At 58.9% G+C, this 12,707-nt stretch overlaps 1 non-coding gene across 1 annotated transcript; it reads right to left on the bottom strand.

Moving 5' to 3' along the window:
- Positions 1–548: 548 nt before the first annotated feature.
- LOC131862016 (5S ribosomal RNA) lies at positions 549–667 on the bottom strand. The gene has a single exon (XR_009361045.1). It is a non-coding gene; the product is annotated as a 5S ribosomal RNA (ribosomal RNA).
- Between the last annotated feature and the right edge of the window lie 12,040 nt (positions 668–12,707).

The raw sequence follows: 12,707 nt of genomic DNA, 5'->3' as shown, positions 1-12,707 counted from the left end.
TCATTTTAAATTTTTTTTTTTTACAATCTCTCAAGTGGGAAATTCTATAATCTCAACTTTTTTTGCCTTTTCAGGAAACTTTTGAATGGAGCGCATCATTGGTGCGCTCCGAAGTGTGCTCCAAGGTGCGCACCTCTGGTGTGCTCCAAAGCTCTCTCCAGCTGCGTGCACCTGCCCCGGCCGCGCACCCGGCCCCGCCCAGCTTCGCTCACCTGTCCCGGGCGTCTGGTGCGGAACCTTAGAGTAAGAAACATCACCGTGCACCTTGGCCAACGTGCGCGACTCGACCGAGCGCGCACTGGCCGAGGTGCACACCGATTTCACCTGGGTGCGCGCGCAGCACCTCGGGCGCACCGGGGTGCGCGCACAACGCCCGGGTTGCACCGTGGCCTGTGTGCTCGGGGCGCCTCGGGTGCGCGCTCGGTGTCGCCCCCCGCGCGCGCGGTAGTGCGGGCAGCGCACCCCGGCCCGGCCCGGCCCCGACGAGAACGCAAACGGGCAAAAGGTTTATTCAAATAGCATTGCGACGCCCGGCGAAAAACTAAAAAAGGGTGCAACACCGGGACTTCCCGGGAGGTCACCCATCCCAGTACTACTCCGGCCCAAGCGCGCTTAACTGCGGAGTTCTGATGGGATCCGGTGCACTAACGCTGGTATGATCGCACCCGTTATGAGCTTGTCGCAGTGTGTACTTAGCAAACCGCGACCCACGTGCGAATCCACCCCGGCCACCCACCCCCGTCGAGGTGCACACCCTCCCTCGCGAAGTGCGCCCCGTTCGCCAAGTGTGAGCCCTGCCCGGGTGCGCGCACCTTGCTAGGGCGTCGGGTGTGCACCCGGCCCGGCCTACGTGCGTGCACCTGGACGGGGCGTCGTGTGCGTGCAGTGTCCCGTCTGCAACGCGGTGCCCACACACCACCTCGGGCGCAACGACCTGCGCTCACATGTGGGCCGAGTGCACCTTGGTGCATGTTCGGGGCGCCTCGGGTGCACGCTCGATCTTGCCCCGGTGCACCAAGGCGCTCGGTTTGCCCCGGGTGCGCACTTGGTGCAAGGTGGGCACCCAAAATAGGGATCAAGCACCAAAACACAAGTTTCGGGATGCAAAATGGGACCCAAGGACCACAAATGCGTTCCAAGACCCATGATGGGTCCACGAGAACAAAAATGTGTTCCGAGACTTAATAAACAAATATTGGGTTTTAGGAGAAGAAACATGCTCTGATGCCCAAAACGAGAATCGACCCCGAAAAGGCCACAGGCCAAAAGTGGGATGCGAGACAAAAAAAAATGGGACCCGAGGACCAAAATTGGGTTCCCAGGTCGAAGACAGGGCAACCGGACAAGAAACGACCTCTAAGGCTCGAAATGAGTCCCGACGACTAAAACTTGACAAGAAGCACCCATCAGGCACCCAACTCGACACCCATGGGATGCCGACCCACCCGGGCTTCCACCTAGCACACCTTGGCACCCACCCACCCTCGCACCCAACCTCGCACCCAACTTAGCACCTTTGAACCCACATTGGCACTCACCCTGACCCTGGCACCTTGGAACCCACATTGGCACTCACCTTGACCCTGGCACCCACCTTTGCACTCACCTTGGGACCCACCCTGGCTCCCACCTCGGCACCCACCCAGACACCCACCTTGGTTCCTTGGCACCCACCTTGGATCCTTGGCACCCACCCCGACACCCACCTTGGCACGCAACTTGGCTACTTGCCACCCACCTTGGCTCCTTGACGCCCACCCCGACAACCACCCCGTGACCTACCCTGGCTAGGGTTGGTGCACACCCACCCTGGTGCCCACCTTGGCACCCACCCCATGACCCACCTTGGCACGCACCTTAGTACCCACCCCGTTACCCACCCTAGGACCCACCCCGTGACCCACCTTGGCCAGGGTGGGTGCACCCACCCTGGTGCCCACCTTGGCACCCACCCATCCTAGCACCCAGCCTGTGACCGGGCTTGGAACCCAACCTTGCACCCGTCTTGGCCAGTGTGGGTGCGCACCCATCCTGGCACCCACGTTGTGACACACCCTTTAACCCACGCACCCTAGCAGCCACGTTGGCACCCACCTTGGAACACAACCTAGCAACTTGGCACCCACCCCGTGACCCACCTTGGCATCCACCATAGCAGTCGCCCACTTGGCACCCACCTTGGAACCCAAGTTGGCACCCACCTCGGCACCCACCTTGACACTTGTGGACCCACCTTGCCACTCACCCTAGCATCGACCCATCCTAGCACCCACCCTGGCACCTTTGCACCCTAGCACTCACCCATCCTAGCACCTAACCTGTGACCCACCTTGACACTCACCCTCGCACCCACCTTGGAACCCAACCTAGCACCCACCCACCCTGACACCAACCCTAGCACCTACCCACCCTTGCACCCACCCTGTGACCCATCTTGGCACCCACCCATCCTACCACTCAACCTATCACCCACCTTCTCACCCACCTTGGCATCCACCTTAGCACCCACCCACACTGGCACCTTGGCACCCACCTCGGGCAAGGTGGGTGCACACCCACCCTGACACCCAATTTAGAACCAACCGAGCATGTTACCCACCTTGGCACCCACATTGCAGCCCACCCTAGTACCCACCCTATGACCCACATTGGCATCCACACCCTAGCACCCAGGCACCTCGACACCCGCCTTGACACGCACCCTAGCACTAAACCTGTGACCCACCTTGGAACTCACCCTAGAACCCACCCACCCTGTGAACCACCTTGGCATCCACCTTAGCACCCACCCACCTTGGCACCCACTCTAGCACTCACCCATCCTAACACCCAACTTGTTACCCACCTTGGCACCCGCCCTCGCGTCCACCTTGAAACCCACCCTAGCACCCACCCACGCAGGAGCCCACCTTGGCACCCAACCTAACACCCACGCATCCTGGCACCCAACTTGTGACCCACCTTGGAACCCACCCTAGTACCCACCTTTGAACCCACTATATCACCAACCCACCTTGGCACCCACCCTATGACCCTCTTTGGAATCCACCCTAGCACGCACCCACCCTGGCACCCACCATGGAGCGCACCCTAGCACCCACCCACCTCGGCACGCACCTCAACACCCACCTTGGTGTGCGCACTGCGCCAACCTCTCAAAGACCCTATGTGGTGCGCTCCAAAGTGTACACCTTTGGTGCGCTCCAAGGTGCGCACCTTTGGTGCACACCGAGGTGCACACCAAAGTGTGCACCGAGGTGAGCACCAAAGTGCACTCCAAGGTGCACACCAAGGCGTGCACCTTTGGTGCGGTCAATGCAAACGAATTCGGAAGTTGGGGTCGATGTCCTAATCGCTGCTGCAGACTACACGTATGAGAATCGGACAAATAGCTTTATATAGGGGAGGTGTTGCGTTTGATGGGTCGACTCCCCTGGTTGTGTGCACTGCACCAACTTCAAAGACCCTGTCTTGTTTAAGAAGTCAAAAGTTGGGGTGGATGTCCTAATCATTGCTGCAGTCTACGCATGTATGAGAATCAGACAAATAGCTTATATAGGGGAGGTGTTGCATTCGGTGGGTTGACTCCCCTGGTTGTGCGCACTGCGCCAACCTCAAAGACCCCGCATAGCAGAAGAAGTCGGAAGTCGGATTTTGGTGAGCACCAAGGCGTGCACCTTTGGTGCGGTCAACGCAGACGAATTCAGAAGTTGGGGTGGATGTCCTAATCGTTGTTGCAGGCTACACATGTATGAGAATCAGACAAATAGCTTATATAGGGGAGGTGTTGGGTTTGATGGGTCAACTCCCTTGGTTGTGCGCATTACGCCAACCTCAAAGACCTTGTTTTCGTTAAGAAGTCAAAAGTTGGGGTCAATGTCCTAATGGCTCCTGTAGGCTACACATGTATGAGAATCGGACAAATAGCTTATATAGGGGAGGTGTTGGGTTTGATGGGTCGACTCCCCTGGTTGTGCGCATTACGTCAACCTCAAAGACCTTGTTTTCGTTAAGAAGTCAAAAGTTGGGGTCGATGTCCTAATTGCTCCTGTAGACTACACATGTATGAGAATCAGACAAATAGCTTATATAGGGGAGGTGTTGGGTTTGATGGGTTGACTCCCCTAGTTGTTCGCATTACACCAACCTCAAAGACCTTGTTTTCGTTTAGAAGCCGAAAGTTGGGGTCGATGTCCTAATTGCTCCTGCAGGCTACGCATGTATGAGAATCAGACAAATAGCTTATATAGGGGAGGTGTTGGGTTTGATGGGTCGACTCCCCTGGTTGTGCGCATTGCGCCAACCTCAAAGACCCTGCATTGCGGATGAAGTCGAAAGTCAGAGTTTGGTGTGCTACAAGGTGTGGTCGAAGGTGCTCACCTAGGTGTGCACCTTTGGAGCGCAGGAAAAGTGCCCTCCAAAAGTGCGCACCTTTGGAGTGCACAAAAGTGCCCTCCAAAAGTGCGCACCTTTGGAGCGCACAAAAGTGCCCTCCAAAAAGTGCCCTCCAAAAGTGCGCACCTTTGGAGCGCACAAAAGTGCCCTCCAAAAAGTGCCCTCCAAAAGTGCGCACCTTTGGAGTGCAGAAAAGTGCCCTCCAAAAAGTGCCCTCCAAAAGTGTGCACCTTTGGAGTGCACAAAAGTGCCCTCCAAAAGTGCGCACCTTTGGAGCGCAGAAAAGTGCCCTCCAAAAAGTGCCCTCCAAAAGTGCGCACCTTTGGAGCGCAGAAAAGTGCCCTCCAAAAAGTGCCCTCCAAAAGTGCGCACCTTTGGAGCGCAGAAAAGTGCCCTCCAAAAAGTGCCCTCCAAAAGTGCGCACCTTTGGAGCGCAGAAAAGTGCCCTCCAAAAAGTGCCCTCCAAAAGTGCGCACCTTTGGAGCGCACAAAAGTGCCCTCCAAAAAGTGCCCTCCAAAAGTGCGCACCTTTGGAGCGCACAAAAGTGCCCTCCAAAAGTGCGCACCTTTGGAGCGCACAAAAGTGCCCTCCAAAAGTGCGCACTTTTGGTGCGCACCAAGGCGCTGGTTCGGTCGTTGCAGGCGAGTTCGGAAGTTGGGGTCGATGTCCTGAGCGGAGGTGCAAACTACACAGGTGTCGGAATCGGACAAATAGCTTATATAGGGGAGGTGTATGCTTCGATGGGTCGACTCCCCAGGTTGAGCGCACCGCGCCAACCTCAAAGACCCTACGGTATGGATGAAGTCGGAAGTTGGGTCCGATGACCGATTCGATTAGTAGGTATGCTCATGAGGTCGGAATTTGGGTCCGATGACCTGCCATGTGCAGGAAGGCGAATGTTGGCACTGTGCGTTGCAAGGTGCACACCAAGGTGCTGGTGCGGTCTTTTTAGTCGAGTTCGGAAGTTGGGGTCGATGTCCTGATCGGAGGTGCAAGCTACACAGGTGTGGGAATCGGACAAATAGCTTATATAGGGGAGGTGTATGCTTCGTTGGGTCGACTCCCCGGGTTGAGCGCACCGCGCCAACCTCAAAGACCCTACGGTATGGATGAAGTCGGAAGTTGGGTCCGATGACCGATTCGATATGTAGGCATACTCGCGAGGTCGGAATTTGGGTCCGATGACCTGCCATGTGCAGGAAGGCGAATGTTGGCACTGTGCGTTGCAAGGTGCGCACCAAGGCGCTGGTTCGGTCGTTGCAGGCGAGTTCGGAAGTTGGGGTCGATGTCCTGATCGGAGGTGCAAACTACACAGGTGTGGGAATCGGACAAATAGCTTATATAGGGGAGGTGTATGCTTCGTTGGGTCGACTCCCCGGGTTGAGCGCACCGCGCCAACCTCAAAGACCCTACGGTATGGATGAAGTCGGAAGTTGTGTCCGATGACCGATTCGATATGTAGGCATACTCGCGAGGTCGGAATTTGGGTCCGATGACCTGCCATGTGCAGGAAGGCGAATGTTGGGACTGTGCGTCGCAAGGTGCGCACCAAGGCGCTGGTGCCGTCGTTGCAGTCGAGTTCGGAAGTTGGGGTCGATGTCCTGGTCAGAGGTGCAAACTACACAGGTGTGGGAATCGGACAAATAGCTTATATAGGGGAGGTGTATGCTTCGATGGGTCGACTCCCCGGGTTGAGCGCACCGCGCCAACCTCAAAGACCCTACAGTATGGATGAAGTCGGAAGTTGGGTCCGATGACCGATTCGATACGTAGGCATATTGGCGAGGTCTGAATTTGTGTCCGATGACCTGCCATGCGCAGGAAGGCGGAATTTGGGTCCGATGACCGAGTTGATGGCGTGCCATGCGCAGAAAGGCGGAATTTGGGTCCGATGACCGAGTTGATGTTGATGGCCCGCCATGCACAGGAAGGCGGAATTTGGGTCCGATGACCGATTTGAAGGCGTGCCATGCGCAGAAAGGCGGAGTTTGGGTCCGATGACCGAGTTGATATTGATGGCCCGCCATGCGCAGGAAGGCGGAATTTGGGTCCGATGACCTGACATACGCATGGAGTCCGACTCGGGGGCCGATGTTCGATTCGATGACTTGCATTGTGGGTAAAGTCGGAAGTTGTGGTCTTTGACCCGATTCGATGACCAGACTTCGGCTGCTTGAGAATCGGACAAATAACTTATATAGGGGAGGTAGTGTTCTCGAGCATCCTCCCCCCGTGCCCGTTTATGTCGATTGATGCTGGTGCTCGACTGGTTGGAGCGCTCGGATGCAAAAATCTTGCACCAGGATTTATCGATTGTGATGGACACGGCAAGTCTCCTGATTGCTATGCAGGAGCTCATCGTGAATCTCTATGCGGCCTTGGTATGGACTCGACCTGCGGAATGGTTCGGCAATGGTAGTCGCTCCAACACGTCCTTGCAATGGCCACAGAGGTGATTCGACTAGAGCTCCAGTCTAGCTTTTGGGTTGCTTGGCGGACTGGTATAGCCGCGATCGAGTTCCGGCCATGAACGTTTTAGATAGCTCTTGGGCTTTCTGGGACGGAAGTCGGAAGTTTGGGCTGTTGTCCGATTTGATGACCATTCTTCGGATGTGTGAGAATCGGACAAATAACTTATATAGGGGACTGTGTTGTCTCACGCAGCCCCCTCCGTGCCCCTCTATCTCGACCGATGTTGGTGCTTGAAAGGGTTGGGATCGCTCGGATTTATAAACGTGCACCACCATTTGTCGAGTGTGAGGGACGCGGCAGGTCTCCTAAATGCTATACGGGCGCTCTCTGAGAATCTCTATCCGGCCTCGACACAGACTAGTCTTGCTGAATGGTTTGGCACTGGTAGTCGATCCAACACGTCGTTGTTGTGGCCGCCTAGGCGATTCGATTCGAGCCCCCGTCTAGCTTTTGGGTTGCTTGGCGGATTTTGCCCTATCCGCAAGTGAGCTCGGTCCCTAAACGTTCGAGAAACCCGATTGCTATGCGCCGACTCTCTTTCTTGCGAGCCTCCATCTAGCTTTTGGGTCTCTACGGAACGGAAGTCGGAATCTGGGACCGTTGTTTGATTCGACGAGGCAGACTACGGTTGTGCGAGAATCGGACAAATAACTTATATAGGGGAGGTGTTGACTGGAGCATTCTCCCCCGTGCCCCTCTAACTCGACCAATGCTGGCGCTCGAACGGTGGTAGCGCTCGGATTTTCGTTGAGCGCCAGCATTGGTCGATTTAGAGGGGCATGCGAGATTCCCGAATGCTATGCGAGGGCTCTAACGGAAATGTCTATTGGTTTCGGTATGGATGCAATTGCGAGTGGTTCGGCAAAGGTAGTCGTTCCGATGCGTCCATGTCGTGGCCAAATCGATAATTCGATTTGAGCCCTCGTATAGCATTTGGGTCTCTCGATGTGATTCCGCATTCCAGTCCCTTTGGGCACTGCTTGAGCCGCATCCCAGGGGGTTCCCTTCCCAATAATCTGCCTCGCAACCCGATTGCTATGCGGTGAGGCTCCTCGGCCGCCTCGGAACTATCTGTGTATCAGACGCATCGCGGGATAAGGGGTTGGCAACGGTAGTCGCCCCAAGCGCGTCCGATGCTTGGACCATTCCGAGGCGGCCCTGAAGCCTCTTCCGTCTAGCCGTTGGGTCCTTCTCGCCGCATCCCTTGCCTCGCACCCCGATTGCTATGCGGTGAGGCTCCTCGGCCGCCTTGGAACTATCTGTGTATCAGACGCATCGCGGGATAAGGGGTTGTCACTGGTAGTCGCCCCAAGCGCGTCCGATGCTTGGACCATTCCGAGGCGGCCCTGAAGCCTCTTCCGTCTAGCCGTTGGGTCCTTCTCGCCGCATCCCTCGACTCGCACCCCGATTGCTATGCGGTGAGGCTCCTCGGCCGCCTTGGAACTATCTGTGTATCGGACGCGTCGCGGGATAAGGGGTTGTCACTGGTAGTCGCCCCAAGCGCGTCCGATGCTTGGACCATTCCGAGGCGGCCCTGAAGCCTCTTCCGTCTAGCCGTTGGGTCCTTCTCGCCGCATCCCTCGCCTCGCACCCCGATTTCTATGCGGTGAGGCTCCTCGGCCGCCTTGGAACTATCTGTGTATCGGACGCGTCGCGGGATAAGGGGTTGTCACTGGTAGTCGCCCCAAGCGCGTGCGATGCATGGACCATTCCCAGGCGGCCCTGAAGCCTCTTCCGTCTAGCCGTTGGGTCCTTCTCGCCGCATCCCTCGCCTCGCACCCCGATTGCTATGCGGTGAGGCTCCTCGGCCGCCTTGGAACTATCTGTGTATCGGACGCGTCGCGGGATAAGGGGTTGTCACTGGTAGTCGCCCCAAGCGCGTCCGATGCTTGGACCATTCCGAGGCGGCCCTGAAGCCTCTTCCGTCTAGCCGTTGGGTCCTTCTCGCCGCATCCCTCGCCTCGCACCCCGATTGCTATGCGGTGAGGCTCCTCGGCCGCCTTGGAACTATCTGTGTATCGGACGCGTCGCGGGATAAGGGGTTGTCACTGGTAGTCGCCCCAAGCGCGTCCGATGCTTGGACCATTCCGAGGCGGCCCTGAAGCCTCTTCCGTCTAGCCGTTGGGTCCTTCTCGCCGCATCCCTCGCCTCGCACCCCGATTGCTATGCGGTGAGGCTCCTCGGCCGCCTTGGAACTATCTGTGTATCGGACGCGTCGCGGGATAAGGGGTTGTCACTGGTAGTCGCCCCAAGCGCGTCCGATGCTTGGACCATTCCGAGGCGGCCCTGAAGCCTCTTCCGTCTAGCCGTTGGGTCCTTCTCGCCGCATCCCTCGCCTCGCACCCCGATTGCTATGCGGTGAGGCTCCTCGGCCGCCTTGGAACTATCTGTGTATCGGACGCATCGCGGGATAAGGGGTTGTCACTGGTAGTCGCCCCAAGCGCGTCCGATGCTTGGACCATTCCGAGGCGGCCCTGAAGCCTCTTCCGTCTAGCCGTTGGGTCCTTCTCGCCGCATCCCTCGCCTCGCACCCCGATTGCTATGCGGTGAGGCTCCTCGGCCGCCTTGGAACTATCTGTGTATCGGACGCGTCGCGGGATAAGGGGTTGTCACTGGTAGTCGCCCCAAGCGCGTCCGATGCTTGGACCATTCCGAGGCGGCCCTGAAGCCTCTTCCGTCTAGCCGTTGGGTCCTTCTCGCCGCATCCCTCGCCTCGCACCCCGATTGCTATGCGGTGAGGCTCCTCGGCCGCCTTGGAACTATCTGTGTATCGGACGCGTCGCGGGATAAGGGGTTGTCACTGGTAGTCGCCCCAAGCGCGTCCGATGCTTGGACCATTCCGAGGTGGACCTGAAGCCTCTTCCGTCTAGCCGTTGGGTCCTTCTCGCCGCATCCCTCGCCTCGCACCCCGATTGCTATGCGGTGAGGCTCCTCGGCCGCCTTGGAACTATCTGTGTATCGGACGCGTCGCGGGATAAGGGGTTGTCACTGGTAGTCGCCCCAAGCGCGTCCGATGCTTGGACCATTCCGAGGCGGCCCTGAAGCCTCTTCCGTCTAGCCGTTGGGTCCTTCTTGCCGCATCCCTCGCCTCGCACCCCGATTGCTATGCGGTGAGGCTCCTCGGCCGCCTTGGAACTATCTGTGTATCGGACGCGTCGCGGGATAAGGGGTTGTCACTGGTAGTCGCCCCAAGCGCGTCCGATGCTTGGACCATTCCGAGGCGGCCCTGAAGCCTCTTCCGTCTAGCCGTTGGGTCCTTCTCGCCGCATCCCTCGCCTCGCACCCCGATTGCTATGCGGTGAGGCTCCTCGGCCGCCTCGGAACTATCTGTGTATCGGACGCATCGCGGGATAAGGGGTTGTCACTGGTAGTCGCCCCAAGCGCGTCCGATGCTTGGACCATTCCGAGGCGGCCCTGAAGCCTCTTCCGTCTAGCCGTTGGGTCCTTCTCGCCGCATCCCTCGCCTCGCACCCCGATTGCTATGCGGTGAGGCTCCTCGGCCGCCTTGGAACTATCTGTGTATCGGACGCGTCGCGGGATAAGGGGTTGTCACTGGTAGTCGCCCCAAGCGCGTCCGATGCTTGGACCATTCCGAGGCGGACCTGAAGCCTCTTCCGTCTAGCCGTTGGGTCCTTCTCGCCGCATCCCTCGCCTCGCACCCCGATTGCTATGCGGTGAGGCTCCTCGGCCGCCTTGGAACTATCTGTGTATCGGACGCGTCGCGGGATAAGGGGTTGTCACTGGTAGTCGCCCCAAGCGCGTCCGATGCTTGGACCATTCCGAGGCGGCCCTGAAGCCTCTTCCGTCTAGCCGTTGGGTCCTTCTCGCCGCATCCCTCGCCTCGCACCCCGATTGCTATGCGGTGAGGCTCCTCGGCCGCCTTGGAACTATCTGTGTATCGGACGCGTCGCGGGATAAGGGGTTGTCACTGGTAGTCGCCCCAAGCGCGTCCGATGCTTGGACCATTCCGAGGCGGACCTGAAGCCTCTTCCCTCTAGCCGTTGGGGCTTTCTCGCCGCATCCCTCGCCTCGCACCCCGATTGCTATTCGGTGAGGCTCCTCGGCCGACTTGGAACTATCTGTGTATCGGACGCATCGCGGGATAAGGGGTTGGCAGTGGTAGTCGCCCCAAGCGCGTCCGATGCTTGGACCATTCCGAGGCGGCCCTGCAGCCTCTTCCGTCTAGCCGTTGGGGCCATCTCGCTGCATCCCCCACCTCGCACCACGATTGCTATGCGGTGAGGCTCCTTGGCCGCCTCGGAACTATCTGTGTATCGGACGCATCGCGGGATAAGGGGTTGTCACTGGTAGTCGCCCCAAGCGCGTCCGATGCTTGGACTATTCCGAGGCGGCCCTGCAGCCTCTTCCGTCTAGCCGTTGGGGCCATCTCGCCGCATCCCCCAGCTCCTCGGCCGCCTCGGAACTATCTGTGTATCGGACGCATCGCGGGATAAGGGGTTGGCAGTGGTAGTCGCCCCAAGCGCGTTCGATGCTTGGACTATTCCGAGGCGGCCCCGCAGCCTCTTCCGTCTACCCTTTGGGGCCATCTCGCCGCATCCCTCGCCTCGCACCCCGATTGCTATGCGGTGAGGCTCCTCGGCCGCCTGGGAACTATCTTCGTATCGGATGCATCGCGGGATAAGGGGTTGTCACTGGTAGTCGCCCCAAGCGCGTCCGATGCTTGGACTATTCCGAGGCGGCCCTGTGGCCTCTTCCGTCTAGCCGTTGGGGCCATCTCGCCGCATCCCTCACCTCGCACCCCCATTGCTATGCGGTGAGGCTCCTCGGCCGCCTTGGAACTGTCTTCGTATCGGAAGCATCGCGGGATAAGGGGTTGTCACTGGTAGTCGCCCCAAGCGCGTCCGATGCTTGGACTATTCCGAGGCGGCCCTGCAGCCTCTTCCGTCTAGCCGTTGGGGCCATCTCGCCGCATCCCCCACCTCGCACCCGGATTGCTATGCGGTGAGGCTCCTCGGCCGCCTTGGAACTATCTTCGTATCGGACGCATCGCGGGATAAGGGGTTGTCACTGGTAGTCGCCCCAAGCGCGTCCGATGCTTGGACTATTCCGACGCGGCCCTGTGGCCTCTTCCGTCTAGCCGTTGGGGCCATCTCGCCGCATCCCCCACCTCGCACCCCGATTGCTATGCGGTGAGGCTCCTCGGCCGCCTTGGAACCATCTTCGTATCGGACGCATCGCGGGATGAGGGGTTGTCACTGGTAGTCGCCCCAAGCGCGTCCGATGCTTGGACCATTCCGAGGCGGCCCTGAAGCCTCTTCCGTCTAGCCGTTGGGGCCTTCCCGCCCCATCCCTCGCCTCGCACCCCCGATTGCTATGCGGTGAGGCTCCTCGGCCGCCTTGGAACCATCTGTGTATCGGACGCATCGCGGGATAAGGGGTTGGCACTGGTAGTCGCCCCAAGCGCGTCCGATGCTTGGAGCATTCCGAGGTGGCCCTGAAGCCTCTTCCGTCTAGCCGTTGGGGCCTTCCCGCCCCATCCCTCGCCTCGCACCCCGATTGATATGCGGTGAGGCTCCTCGGCCGCCTTGGAACTATCTGTGTATCGGACGCATCGCGGGATAAGGGGTTGGCACTGGTAGTCGTCCCAATCGCGTCCGATGCTTGGACCATTCCGAGGCGGCCCTGCAGCCTCTTCCGTTTAGCCGTCGGGGCCTTCCCGCCGCATCCCTCGCCTCGCATCCCGATTCCTATGCGGTGAGTCTTCTCGGCCGCCGCGGAACTATACCTGTTATTGCTACTGCATCCTTCGGCTGGTAACCTCCTCTGCCGCCTTGGAACGTTCTCTTTGTCGGACGCGTCGCGGGATAAGGGGTTGGCA

This window comes from Cryptomeria japonica, unplaced genomic scaffold, assembly GCF_030272615.1.
Source record: "Cryptomeria japonica unplaced genomic scaffold, Sugi_1.0 HiC_scaffold_34, whole genome shotgun sequence".
NCBI lineage: Eukaryota > Viridiplantae > Streptophyta > Pinopsida > Cupressales > Cupressaceae > Cryptomeria > Cryptomeria japonica.
This window is presented reverse-complemented; position numbering and strand designations above follow the sequence as displayed.